The sequence below is a fragment of the Macrobrachium nipponense genome, chromosome 34 (genome assembly GCF_015104395.2).
Source record: "Macrobrachium nipponense isolate FS-2020 chromosome 34, ASM1510439v2, whole genome shotgun sequence".
NCBI classification, from domain to species: Eukaryota; Metazoa; Arthropoda; class Malacostraca; order Decapoda; family Palaemonidae; genus Macrobrachium; species Macrobrachium nipponense.
Window position 1 is genome coordinate 45,971,277 of NC_061095.1, and position 13,536 is coordinate 45,984,812.

The window sequence follows — 13,536 nt, forward strand, 5'->3', positions numbered from 1 at the left end:
GGAAGACTAACGGAATCTTGCAGGGAGCTGAAGGAGTCCTAGAGTTTGTGATTCCCTCAGTTGAGGGGCATCTTGCGTGTCCTCGTTGTCTTGAGGGCTGGAAAGCAGGATGCCGCCCCTGGTAGTGGGCCTGGGTTGTTCGACTGCATTCCTTGGGTGGCCTCAACAACGTTAAGGGGCACTGTCAGGAACCAGCGACGTTGGGGTTTGATGGCGGTTCGTCGGGGATGATGGCGGGCTTGAGGCGATCCATTGAGACCCAGTCCTCGTGGCTGACCATTGACACAAGGAATGCCTTCTCCTCCTGACAGACAACTCGATGTGGGCCCAGGTAGAGCCTTGTCTAGGGCAGGTGGGCAGCGTTGTTGCTCACGAAGACGAACCTGCAGGAGTCCAGGGCTTGCGGGCGGAACTGCTTCATGCTGTCGACGTATGTCTCTCGGTAGGGAACGAAATTCTGGGCGGCTGCACACAACCTAGCCAGCGGAATATCAGGATTGTCGCTGTTGGCAGGGAAGAATTCGCCTGGCACTGATAGGGTCTCCCTGTACACCTCTGCTGGGGAAGGGTCGCTGTTGGCTCTTGGGGTGGTGCGGAGACTGAGGAGGACCCAGGGAAGCTGTGCCTTCCAATCAGGGCCCTGACAGCATACCATTAAGGAAGCCTTGAGGGAGTGGTGGACCCTTTCCACCATGCTGTTGGCTGTGGGTTTGTAGGACGTCATGGTGTGGTGCTTGGTCCCCATCAGGCGTGCCAGGGAAGATGCTGTCGGGTACTCTGAAGCAGCTGATCCAGCTGGTCTGGAGGGCTTTGGCACTGGCGCCTACAGTGGATTCTGACATCGGGGTGGCCTTGGGCCACCTCATAGACCAGTCGATCACTGTCAGGAGGTATCTGGCACTGGTGGATGGAGGAAGAGGTCTGACGACGTCGATGTCGATGTGTCCAAATCTTCACTGGGCTGGGAAAAAGAGCCTATCCCCGATTTGGTGTGCCTTCCCGCCTTGCTACTCTGGCACGCGATGCAGTTTCTGGCCCACTCCCGAGCGTCCTTCCTGATGCTGTGCCACACGAACTTCTCCGTCAGGAACCTGGTTGTCGTGTGGGGTGACGGGTGCGAGAGGCCATGGATGATGTCGAACACGTGTTTCCTGCGGGAGGCGGGTATCAGGGGACGAGGGCGTCCTGTGCTGGTATCGCAGAGGAGTGTCATCTTGGAGGGGCCGAAGTGGATGTCCTCCCAGCGAAGGGCAGTGATGGCGGTCCAGTAGGCTGGTACTTTGGGGTCAGAGGCTTGTTAACAGAGGAGTCGAGTGAATGCACTAAACTCTCCGTTGTCTTGTCAGAATCACACTTACAGTCGACGAGAAGTGAATGGCGGGCCAAACCGTAAGATTGAACGCCAAAACACTTCTGTGAAGAAATGCCGTTGTGAGTCTGCTAATGGCATCGAGGAATACCAGAGTACCTAGACTAGGCGTCGTATGGCTCCGTTAAAAGTTCTCTGAAGGTGAGTGGTGGTAATTAGTCCCATAATGGCAAAGCCAAAACAACTTGGGTCACCTACTCGTGGGTCACCAATTGTGAGGACTAAGACAAGGAGAGCAAGAGAACTAATTTTATTCAGTTGTTGTTTGAGATTAAGCTGGCCTTGTGCCAGCACGGGCTCTTGCTCGTAGAGCAGCCCGTAGATTTTATTCAGCAAATGAGGCTGTACATAAGGCGGTGTGTGGATGGAAGCGTAGTGTCCATCACGCACGCACGGACAAACATAAACAAAAGGGACAGGTCCCCCGCTGTGATTGTGTTTCTTCACAGACGAAAATACATGAATAATATTACATAGAGGGTACGGATTCCCGACATATATACATAAAAAGAAAGGGCATAAAATGCTCTACATTTTAATTCCTGGAAGAAAAGAGAGGACATATGGATATACAGATTTTTGCAATGGAAGGGCCAACATTCGCCTGAATGTTGCCCTTATATATGTGTTGTAATTGGTACCCAAAGCAGTGGAAGCTTTTTGCTAGGAAGAGGAGATAGTATAGGGGAAATCCAGGTAAACTGTCACATTATTCCTATATATTGACCCCAAAGGGTTTAAACTGGTACATATGTATCCATCTTTGCGGCGTGTTTAGTACAAGTCCGTTGGGGACTACCATAAAAACATAAGCAAAAGAGTAAATATCTTAAAGATAAAGACCTAAAGACCCCAAGAAATATTGTGAATTTTTCCCTGTGACTTTGTTACTGGCAACCATAAACTAATGTGGCTTTTTTCCTACCCAAATTGTGACTTTTGTTCCTGTGACTTTATTACCGGTCACTGAAAAGACACACATCAAAACACTAGTGCTCAGACTATATGATAAGAGACACTGCATAAACCCAAGAATGGAGCACAGGCTCCCAGAAAGGATAAAGGATGAACTTAATTTTTGGTCAGTCATCACCAGCATCTTATTGCCTCCTACGCTGTGAAATTCAAGAGGAGATTATTCTCTCTCAGTAAAAAGGACATATATGTCTATGCAATCTCTATTACCCTTGCAGCATTAGCTCATTTGGCCTTATGCCAGCACGGTTTCTCTTGCTCTTGGAGCAGTCTGTAAAAAGGCTGACTTGACCTCCATCTCCAGATATATATATATATATATATATATATATATATATAATATACATATATATATATATATATAATATATATATATATATATATAATATATATATATATATATATATATTATATATTCTAATGCTCAGTACTTAGAGCTAGACAAGAGAGAGCTGAAACCAGCGTCATTCTTTTAAGCTGGGTTTGTTCATCGATTTGTGCAAAAATTCACATTTAACTCATCTCAACAAGGTGTGATGGCCCTGTCCTAATGGTGGCATGATGCCAAATGCCAAGGGAAGGCTGATGTGGACCTAAAGACCCTTCTAGCCAAGGAGATTGTGATCAAATATCGTATACAGACTCCCTGGGGTGGGCAGAGATGTTCTGATTTTTTTTTTTTTTATCAGTACAATATTTACTCTACACAAGCCTGCTTTAGGAATGACATACCTCCACCCGGAGCCCGCGAGCTGGGACTTTGTCTGTCAACAAGTGCATTTGTGTGCTCTGAAAACTTTCTCGATTATTTAGGAGATACGAAGATCTACTACATCACCTAGAATTGACTGACAGCTGTGGTAGTGCTTAGTGATCAGTGCTGTGACATTAGTGTGTTTACGAGTTTTTGAACTTAGACTTTATTTAGGATTAAAAATCTCGTTCACTCGGCCTTACCACTACGTTCAAGTTTTATCTAAACTGCGGATGTGGGCATTGTTAAAACACCAATAGATAATGACTATGGAATTCTCGGGACCTGGTACTCTCGCTGATGTTGAGGAGGACCTTGATCTAAGTGATGATAATGTTGAAGAGCATCTGCTTACGCAGGAACATTGGCCATGACTTGTCTCTACTAAATCTCATAAGTTGATCCCTGCTGGTGCAGCTCCTAGTCTCATGGACCATACCCCTACCTGCAACAAACGATGTATGGAGCATGATTCAGATAGCAGTAATGAGCCATCATCCCCTGCTGCTAAAACTACAAAGTGTGATGCTTCTTCCTCTCAAAATAAAGTTCTAAATAGTTCCCTGCCTAGACCTGCCATTCAGATTATACCTACCATGGCTACAAAAACTGTTCTCCCTGCCTTTGCTCCACGAGCTGAATACATAAAACTCCTATTTAGAGAGAATCCGGGGGTTAATGTGAAGCTTCGCTGGCTATCGGAGGTTACCAAGATGTTCAGCCTCGATCGGGAATTGGCTGAAGTTAAAATGTCTGCGGTCACTTCTCAATTTGTATACATTTCGAGGCATCGCCTGGATATCATAAATAGGGTCAAGGGTGGTGAGGTTCTGTCACTTGTGTTAGATGTCCAGGATGCTGTAAACAGACCCCGTAATCCCTACATATCTCATCACTTGATATCCTGTGGATGTAGACCCTTCATTAGTTAAGGAAGTGACAGGGGTGCACACTGTACGTCGTTTCCTACAGGATGGGAAGTCCATCAATCGTATTGTCATTACTTGGAGCCACCCAGATCCACCCGCGCCTTTTGTTAATTTCTTCCTCCCTTGTCTACCATCATGTGAACTACGCAGAATGCCAGACGAAAAGGTGGTGCTTCAAATGCTGGGGTATCGGTCACATCTCACGATACTGTGCTGCCCCTGAAAAGTGTGCATTTTGTGCTGCTGAGCATGACAGTTGGACCTGCCCTCATCGGCCCCCTGTACCACCCACAGTGGTTGACAGTTCTTCGGCATCAACATCAACCTCATTACCTCTACCTACACCGGACTCCTCGCATTGGAAATGCCCGAGATGTAATGAGCCTGGAGTCAATGTGTGGCATGGCTGTACCAGGCATTCAGGCGCTGCATCGAACCAGCTTATTGCACAACAGCTTCCAATGCCATCAATCAAACCTACTGTTACTACCTCCTCACAAGTGACTACACTTCGTAATGCTGTAGATGTCCTCAAGTCTCGGTGTGACTCCCATACATCACGTTTTGAAGCCATTGAATCTCGTTTAGAGAGCATGGACACTCGCATCGACAGTCTCGTAACCTCCTTTGACAATCTAACTTCTAAATTTGCTACTAATAATAACACACTACAATCTCTTATTGAAGCTCAGCAGGTTGTTATCACATCAGTTACTACACTCACTGAGAAACTTGACGCACTTGCTACACGTCTTGAGAGTGTTATTAATCCCCATACAGGACCTTTGCCACGTGATACACCACCAATTCATACCCGTGTCACCACTGCCTCTTCATCTAGTCGCCGTTCTTCCAAGGGACATGTTCGATAACCAAGTGAAGCTTAATATCATCTCGTGGAATGCCTGTGGTATTACAAACTGGGCAAAACTTTTTGCACTTAAGGGAATTGTACATAGTCACCAACCAGATGTTATTCTAATTCAGGAAGCTTTTGTTGGTAATGCTCAGCCAAGGGAAGAAGCTCCCTTGCTCACTGGCTATGTGTCCTACGTCCATTTAGTAAGACAGGGCCTCATCACCTATATACGCACTTCAATTCAGCATAGACTTCTCCCAAACTCTGACGATGAAGATACAACATTTCAATTATTTGAGATTACTGTTGGTGGAGGCACCATACGACTGTGCAATGTATATGCAGCACCAGGTAGGATAAATACAGCCAAGCTTCCAGCCCCAACCCTTCGTGGTATGGTTTACATGGGAGAATTTAATGCCCGTCATCCAGACTTGGGAGATCTTGCTGGCACTGTGAACTGCAACAGGAACCTACTTCTAGGATACATTCGTCGAAATCAACTGACCTGTTGGGACACTGGTGGATCTACGCATGCACGAGGTGGTACTTTGGATCACATCTTGACCTGTGGACTCGTACCTTCCCGAGTCAATTGTGTAACGGTTCCTACGCTCTTCTCTGATCACATTGGTCTCAGCATCCAATATTCCCTTACTGCTACACCTTCTCCAATACGCAATCGCACTTGCATCACAATTCCGCCTAAGTACCAGCCTATGTACATTTCATATATGACTAACCTTCGACCTACATTTGACCTCCACTGTCCGGAGAAACTTTACTCCTTACTTGTTAGTACCACACATGCTTTTCACACACAATATATCAGAAAGCCTCATATCAGGCATCGTGTGGGTGCTATGACACTGGATAATTGAATTTCTCAGGCAGAAAAGAAGGCGATGGATGATGGCCTTGCCTTTATGAGATAACCAAGTCCTGAGACTCTGCACCAGTATCAACTATCGAGAGATGATCTAGTTGCTCTACAGCAATGTGTACAAACAGATTCCTGGCACAAATTAACAGACAGCATCAACCATCAAACAAGCATCGGTTCCATGTGGCACCTCATCAACAGGATTGTGAAGAAGAAACCCCCAAGTGTCCTCCACTACAGCCCTGCTCAGTATGCACAGGACCTTATTGATGAGTGGTCAGCACAGTCACGAACCATCAACCATCCAGCTCATATACAAGACTCTCTCTCTTCACAAAAAAAACCATCGTGCCTTACATCTCAGTTCCGCCTTACTGAGCAGTGATGAAGAGGATGATGTACCCATAACTAAGGAAGAGCTACGACGTGCCTTAGCAAGGAGTAAGAAGTCAGCTCCTGGTGATGATGGCATCACCTATGCAGTCCTTTGCACACTCATAAAAATACCTGGCAACCCTCTCCTCTGGCTCTACAACCTCTGCCTCTGCCTGGGATATGTGCCCCTAGCATGGACTCATAGTACAATTATACCTGTTCCCAAGCCTGGCACTGACAAATTTCGTCCTATCTCCCTCACCTCCTGTTTCTGCAAAGTATTTGAACGTATTCTCCTCTCACGCCTTATGTTCCGGCTGCAAGATAAGCTTTTGTCTAGAATATACGGCTTCCTACCCCAACGAGAAACACATCATTGTCTCATGGAGCTCTACACTCGTCTCTCCCCAACCAGTGTTGTCGCCTTCATTGATTTGAAAAGTGCATTTGACGTTGCAAATAGAGACATTATTTTAGACCAGTGTAGGAATGTTCCATTTGAGGTACGATATGTTTTCCCTGTTATGTGTATCTCTTTGCACGGGGTTCGGGAAAAGACAAGTCAGTTCCCGCTCATCCCTTGATCTGTAATCAACTCATGTACATTAAAGGAATCAACTGGTCCCGAGTATGTCTCAACCTGCTTACATGGCGCAGTGATTCTCGTTCCAAAGCAGGACCTACAAGATGCTGAGACGAGGCCCTCCATCAAACACACCCAGGGGCACAGCAGACGTTCCCCCAGGTGCACTGCAAGCAGGAATGCAACACCGGCACGCCGGCACCACGAGGGACAGGACTTGTTACAGGCTTTGGTTGGCCTCATGGCACAAGGAAGACCACATGGTTCAGCCTCGGCAGGTGTTAGGGCGATGTGCCCTGAGAAGTGTAGCTATGAGATGACACAAAGCAGTTTTCGAGAATGGTGTCGCTCTATGAGTGATTGGCTGGCCTTAGGAAACGTCTCAGGAGAGAATGCACTTATCAGTATCCGGTTAAACTGCGATGAGAAGTTAAGGATGACTATAGATGCAACGCACTCAGAGGTTCAGTGGAACTCATTAACGACCTCTGAGGCATTCGACAGACTGGAGGAGATCACGACGAAGTCTGTGAATAAGGCAGTGGCATGGGACAAGTTTTTCTCAGCGCAACAAGGCGATCAAGAAACCGCGAAATCTTTTGTGCATAGGTGCCAACAATTGGCCTTAGATTGTGGGTTTAAGTGTCCCCATTGTCGAGCTGATCTGAATGATTTTGTGTTAGTTCAGCGGATAACAAGTGGTTTAAGCAATGTGGGACTTAAGCAAGAGATCCTACAGGATCATGAGGTTTTCAATACTGTGCAGAAATTGTTACGTAAATGTGAAATTTATGAATCTGCAGAAAAGGATAGTATTAGCGCTCGTGGAAGGGCAAAACGTAGCTAGTTTGGTAAAAGGGGATGAGATAGGCCTTAGGCCTAGTTGAAAGTGGGTTAGAAGGTGAAAGTAAAATTATTGCTAGCTATAGGTCTAATAATAGTGACAAGGGACACGGCCGTGGCCGTAGTAGCTCGAAACCTACTGGTAACAGTAAGTCAGATACCAGGTGTAAAAAGTGTGGTGGTCGTTCTCATTGGCAGGGAAAATGTCCTGCTGATAATGTTAACTGTTTTCAGTGTGGTATTGTGGGGCACTTTGCTAAATTCTGTTGTCAAGGGGGGACGCGTCTGTTACGTCATGCACTGTTGCCTATCCACCTGCGGACAATCGCCAGGTAGGCCTATGTGCGGCAGTGGGGAAACTGCCGATGGTGAAAATAAAGGTTAAGCATGAGTTTTCATGTGAGTGTGTCGTTGTTGAGGCTGTTCCAGACACTGGGCAGAAGTGTGTATAGTAGGGGTAGATTTGTTACCAAAATTGGGTTTGAAGGTACCTAATCTCTCTCGGTGTAATGTCATTGTAAATCACGCAAGGGAGAAGTCATTGAGAATATATGGGTCTGTTGATATGCTAATAGAATTGGGTGATAAATCAGTGAGCACTAGTGTTATCGTTGTGCAAGGTGCTACCCGTTTTTATATGTCTTTAGGAGTGTGTAAATCACTAGGTCTAGTGCATACAAAGTTTCCCCATCATACTGTCGCTACCGTGAATGACGTCACTCGGAAACCCTCTGCGTCGACTAACCCCCGCCAAACGCCTGAAGAAAACGTTCTCACACGGGTAGGGGGTGGTGGTCGTCAGCGCGAGATGCCATACGCTGCCACGGAGGAGAATGTCCCTAGGCTGAGGGACTGGCTACTGCAACGTTTTGCGAAGACTACGTTCAACGTTTCAAGAAACCCTCTGCCGATGATGAAAGGAGCCCCTCACCACATTCACCTGAGGGAAGGTGCCATCCCCTATGCGTGTCATACACCTATACCAGTTCCTAAGCATTGGGAGGCCGATGTTAAGGCTCAGCTCGACGAAGATGTCAAATTAGGAGTAATTAGGGAGGTCCCTGCTGGTACAGCTACGGACTGGTGTGCGAGGATGGTAGTGGTAGCAAAGAAAAATGGTAAACCACGGAGGACCGTGGACTATCAAGAGCTGAATAAGAATTGCAAACGAGAAACGCATCACACATGTGCTCCTTTTGACATGGTCTCGGGTGTGCCACTTCGTACATATAAGACTGTAGTTGGTGCCTATGCCGGATTCCACCAGGTGCCATTAGATGAGGAGAGCCGACAGTTGACAACGTTTATTACACCATGGGGGAGATACCAGTATTGTCGAACACCTATGGGTCATTGCGCGGCCCCCGATGCATACACGAAAAGGTTCGATGACGTTATTATTGATGTACACAGAAAGTACAAGTGCATAGATGACGTGTTGTTATATGACGACAGTGTTGAGGGAGCCTTTTGGCATACTTATGATTTTTTGCAATTATGTGGAGATAATGGTATTACGCTGAATCCGGATAAATTCCGATTTTGTCAAAGACAGGTAGAGTTTGTGGGGTACGAACTTGATTGGGATAATTATAGACCTTCTAATGAGCGTATGAGTGCCATTAAGAACTTCCCCATGCCTGCAAGCCCAACTATCACGGATATGATCTTGGTTTGGACTTGTGAACCAAATTGCACCTTTCGTGGCTGTAGCACCGGTAATGGAACCATTCAGGGATCTTCTCAAGAAATCCCCCATCGGAAAGTTTACTGGGACCAACGCCTTCAAAACAGTTTTGTTGCAGCCCGGGACAGCATTTGCAAGATGTTGGGCGACGGACTGACATATTATGATAAGACAAGGCGCACTGCTGTTTGTTACCGATTGGTGCAGAGAAGGAATGGGATTTGTTATATTGCAACAATATTGCAATTGCGAGGATCTCAATGCCCCTTTTTGTTGTAAGGGGGGATGGAAACTGGCATTATGTGGCAGCAGGCACCTGACGGAGGCGGAGGCCGGCTATGCCGTCATTGAGGGGGAAGTGGCTGCAGTAGTATGGTGCCTTAGGAAATCGAGATTGTTTTTATTGGGATGCCCGAATTTCATTTTAATCACGGACCATAGACCTTTGGTAAAACTCTTTGGGGATAGGAGCCTAAAGACATTGCAAACCCGAGACTACTAAGGTTGAAGGAGAAAACTATGCAATATAGTTTTACCATAAGATATTTGCCGGGGAAGAAGAATTCGGCAGCTGATACGTTATCAAGATACCCAGTGATTCGCAGTGAAACTACCGTCAAAGACGAAGAAGAGGAGGAACTTATGAACGAAGTTTGTATTGCCTCCATGACGTCATCGCTGGCGGATGACGTCATTACTATGGACTGGGCTACCATGAGGGGGGAAGCAGAGAAGGATCCTGATTATTTACTATTGCAGCGACGTGTCAGCGAAGAGGGTTGGCCGTCATCAAGGTCTCAAGTGGAGCCCTGCCTAAAACCTTTTTTCAATGTACGTGATAGGCTGAGTGTCATTGAAGGATTAGTCACATATGCATATGACGAGGGGCATGTTCGTCTGGTAGTTCCGGAGGCACTACGTTTACGCATTGCAACCAATTTACATTCAGGTCATCAATCAACTGACTCCATGATCAGAAGAGCACGACAGGCAGTTTATTGGCCTGGGATTGAGGGTGACTTGGCAAATTATAGGGCACAGTGTCATGATTGCAACGTTGCGGCACCTTCGCAACAAAGGGAAAGTATTATATACACTCCCCCTCCCGAATATCCGTTTCAGAGAACTGTTGCAGATTTATTTCAAGTAGCAGGGAGGCAGTATATGGTCTACGCCGATCGACTGACTGGATGGATGGAAATTTATTTCTTCGCTAACGGAACTACATCCGCGAGATTGATCCCAGTTTTTAGAAGATATTTTATGCAGTGGGGAGCACCTGAAGAAATATCAGTGGACGAGGGCACGAATCTAACGAGCATGGAAATGAGACATTTCTTTGGTAAGTGGGGGTATCTATGAGAGTGTCGTCTGCTCACTACCCCAGTCCAACGGGCGGGCAGAAGCTGCTGTGCGCACCGCCAAACGAACATTAATGGGCAATACTCTACCTGATGGAGGGCTAGACAATGAACAAGGTAGCTCAGGCGATATGCAGTATAGAAATACACCATTACGTGGTATAGATAAGTCTCCTGCACAGCTGGCCATGGGTCGCCAACTTCGAGATTCGGTGCCAATGTTAAAAAGTTATCATTTCGTCACCGAGCATTGGTCGGAAACCTTGTCCGCAAGAGAGAGGGAAAGAAGCGTTGTTGAGCAACGAATATCATCCAAGTATAATGAGAAAGCCAAGGATCTTTCCCCCCTACAAACTAGGGGAGAGGGTAGCTATCCAGGATGTGACTACACGAGCCTGGAATAGAAGCGGGGTGGTTATTGAAAAGAATAGATACCGCCAATATCGCATAAGGTTAGACGGCAGCGGAAGAATTTCGACAAGAAATCGCAAGCATTTGAGATCCCTACCACCCACACCACCTGAGGGAGAACCTACTCCCACCGCCTCGGGGGAGGCTGGCTCAGTACCCACCCAGGAGAGAAGTAGCACTAGGGTACGTCGTCCCCCGCAATGGCACGATGATTATATTACAGAGTAATTCATTTTAGTTGTGTTTAATAAATATCCCCTAAACATGTCAAGTTTTGTGCATATACTTTAATCCTGATTATTTGGGTTTAATAAGTGTTCCTCTTGTCATGTTTACCATTTATGTATGTTCCAGCGCTGTGTCCGAAGGACTATCTTTATTATAGCTGAATTCCCTTTACTTCATATGTTACTACCTTTACCAGTTTTATTATTTTTGCAACTAAAAGGAGAAATCTATACTTATGTTTTAAATATACAATGTTTGCTTTGAATGGGGAGCTTTGATCTTAAAGGGGAGGTGTAGGAATGTTCCATTTGAGGTACGATATGTTTTCCCTGTTATGTGTATCTCTTTGCACGGGGTTCGGGAAAAGACAAGTCAGTTCCCGCTCATCCCTTGATCTGTAATCAACTCATGTACATTAAAGGAATCAACTGGTCCCGAGTATGTCTCAACCTGCTTACAACCAGCTTATTGATTTTGGAATCAAGGGAAACCTTTTGAGGTGGATACATGGATATCTTTGAAATAGAGTCTCTTGTGTGCTGTTTACGGGAGCATTGAGCACTGCAAAGGAACTTGAACTTGGTACTCCACAAGGGGGAGTACTTAGTCCATTTTTATTTAATATCCTCCTACATCGCCTTCTTTCCTTACTTCCTGATACTGATAACACAACCATCACTTGCTACGCAGATGATATTTGCATTCATTCAACCTCTCCGGATCACTTGCAACGCTTCCTTTCTTCCTTCTACGAATCAGCATCCTCCTGTGGTCTTATCATCTCCCCAGGAAAAAGTAGAATCTTCTCCCCAAGGCCAGCAAGGAATCTCCCAGAATTTACTGTGGGGAACAATGTTGTACCTTTATGCACACAATATATTTATTTGGGAGTGCCAGTGCGAATTACACCATCCATTCCAGCAAGACAGAGAGTACATCCCATTGTTCAAGATCTGCTGGCCCGGTTACAGCGACGCCTGACTCCTCTCAAGTTGCTTACTAATTATTCTGCAGGAGTATCTATCCCAGTTGCCAGAACCATATATATTGCTTTCATCCGCTCAGTGATAGATTATCTTTCACCTGCACTATGTCAACTCACCAGATCAACTCTACAGCCACTTGAAAAATTCCAGAACCAAGCAATGAGATTCATTTTAGGTAGATTATACTCCAATGTCACCTACTTCAGAATCAAAGGCCTGTATTACCCTCACCTGTCTCCTCGCTATTCAAATATCATCAGAACTTGTCTCGATCTAGATGCACCTCGTCCACAACTACGCCAGGGGGGACGTACACTAGTTAGTACTGTCTGTTCAAGCATTCGGGGGCTTGACATCAACATCGTGGCAGAGAACGTGGATCATGGCCTTGCACCCTGGCAGACTCCTGTGCCAGCAATCTCTTACACTCCAGTCACTAAGACTGACTTGCCTCAACTTCAACAACAACATGCATTGGAGACCATCGACAGACTATCCTCGTCCCTCAGTGTAGACTATCACCTCTACACAGACGGCTCCCTACAGCAGGATGGCAGTGCTGGATGTGCTGTTTTCTCCCCCACTTTGGAACCCCCACCAGAGGGCTGGACAGGCCATCGCCTCCCAAAGACATCAAGCTCCACGTATTGTGAACTACATGGACTTCTAGATGTAGTTATTTTAATCACACGGATCAGAAACAACGGCTTGATCATCTGCAACTCGCAACCAGCACTCCAAGCCCTTTCATCACATAAGCCAGCATACCAGCCCCTGGTTACACAAATACATAGGCAACTAGACATGGCCAACATGAGCTCACTGGTAGTGCACTTCCTATGGATTCCCTCTCACGTGGGTCTTCTGGCTAACAACACCGTCGACCATCTCGCAAAGGCTGTCTGTCAACTGGATCCTCCAGATGCTGATGCTCCCAGTCCATCTCTCCTGTGCTGCAGAAAAATGGTGCGCCAAGCTGCTCGCTCACCTACTCATCATCGTAGTAATGCCGAGAGAGCCACCAGTGTATCAGTACAGCATTATGATCACTTCTTTCCTCACCAACACAAGTATCGCCGCAGTAGACTCATGGTTTGTCAAAATAACGTGGTTTGTGCGCATCTTCGGCTGGGTTGGCGACCAGTTTGGCAGGTGGCTGAGCAAGATGGAGTTCCTTACTTCTCCTCCTGTAGGTTATGTGACGCACCCAACGCCAACACCCTGGAACACTATTGCCTGGAATGTCCACTTGTTAGTGACATATTACCCCAAAGACTCACAGTAGTTGATATA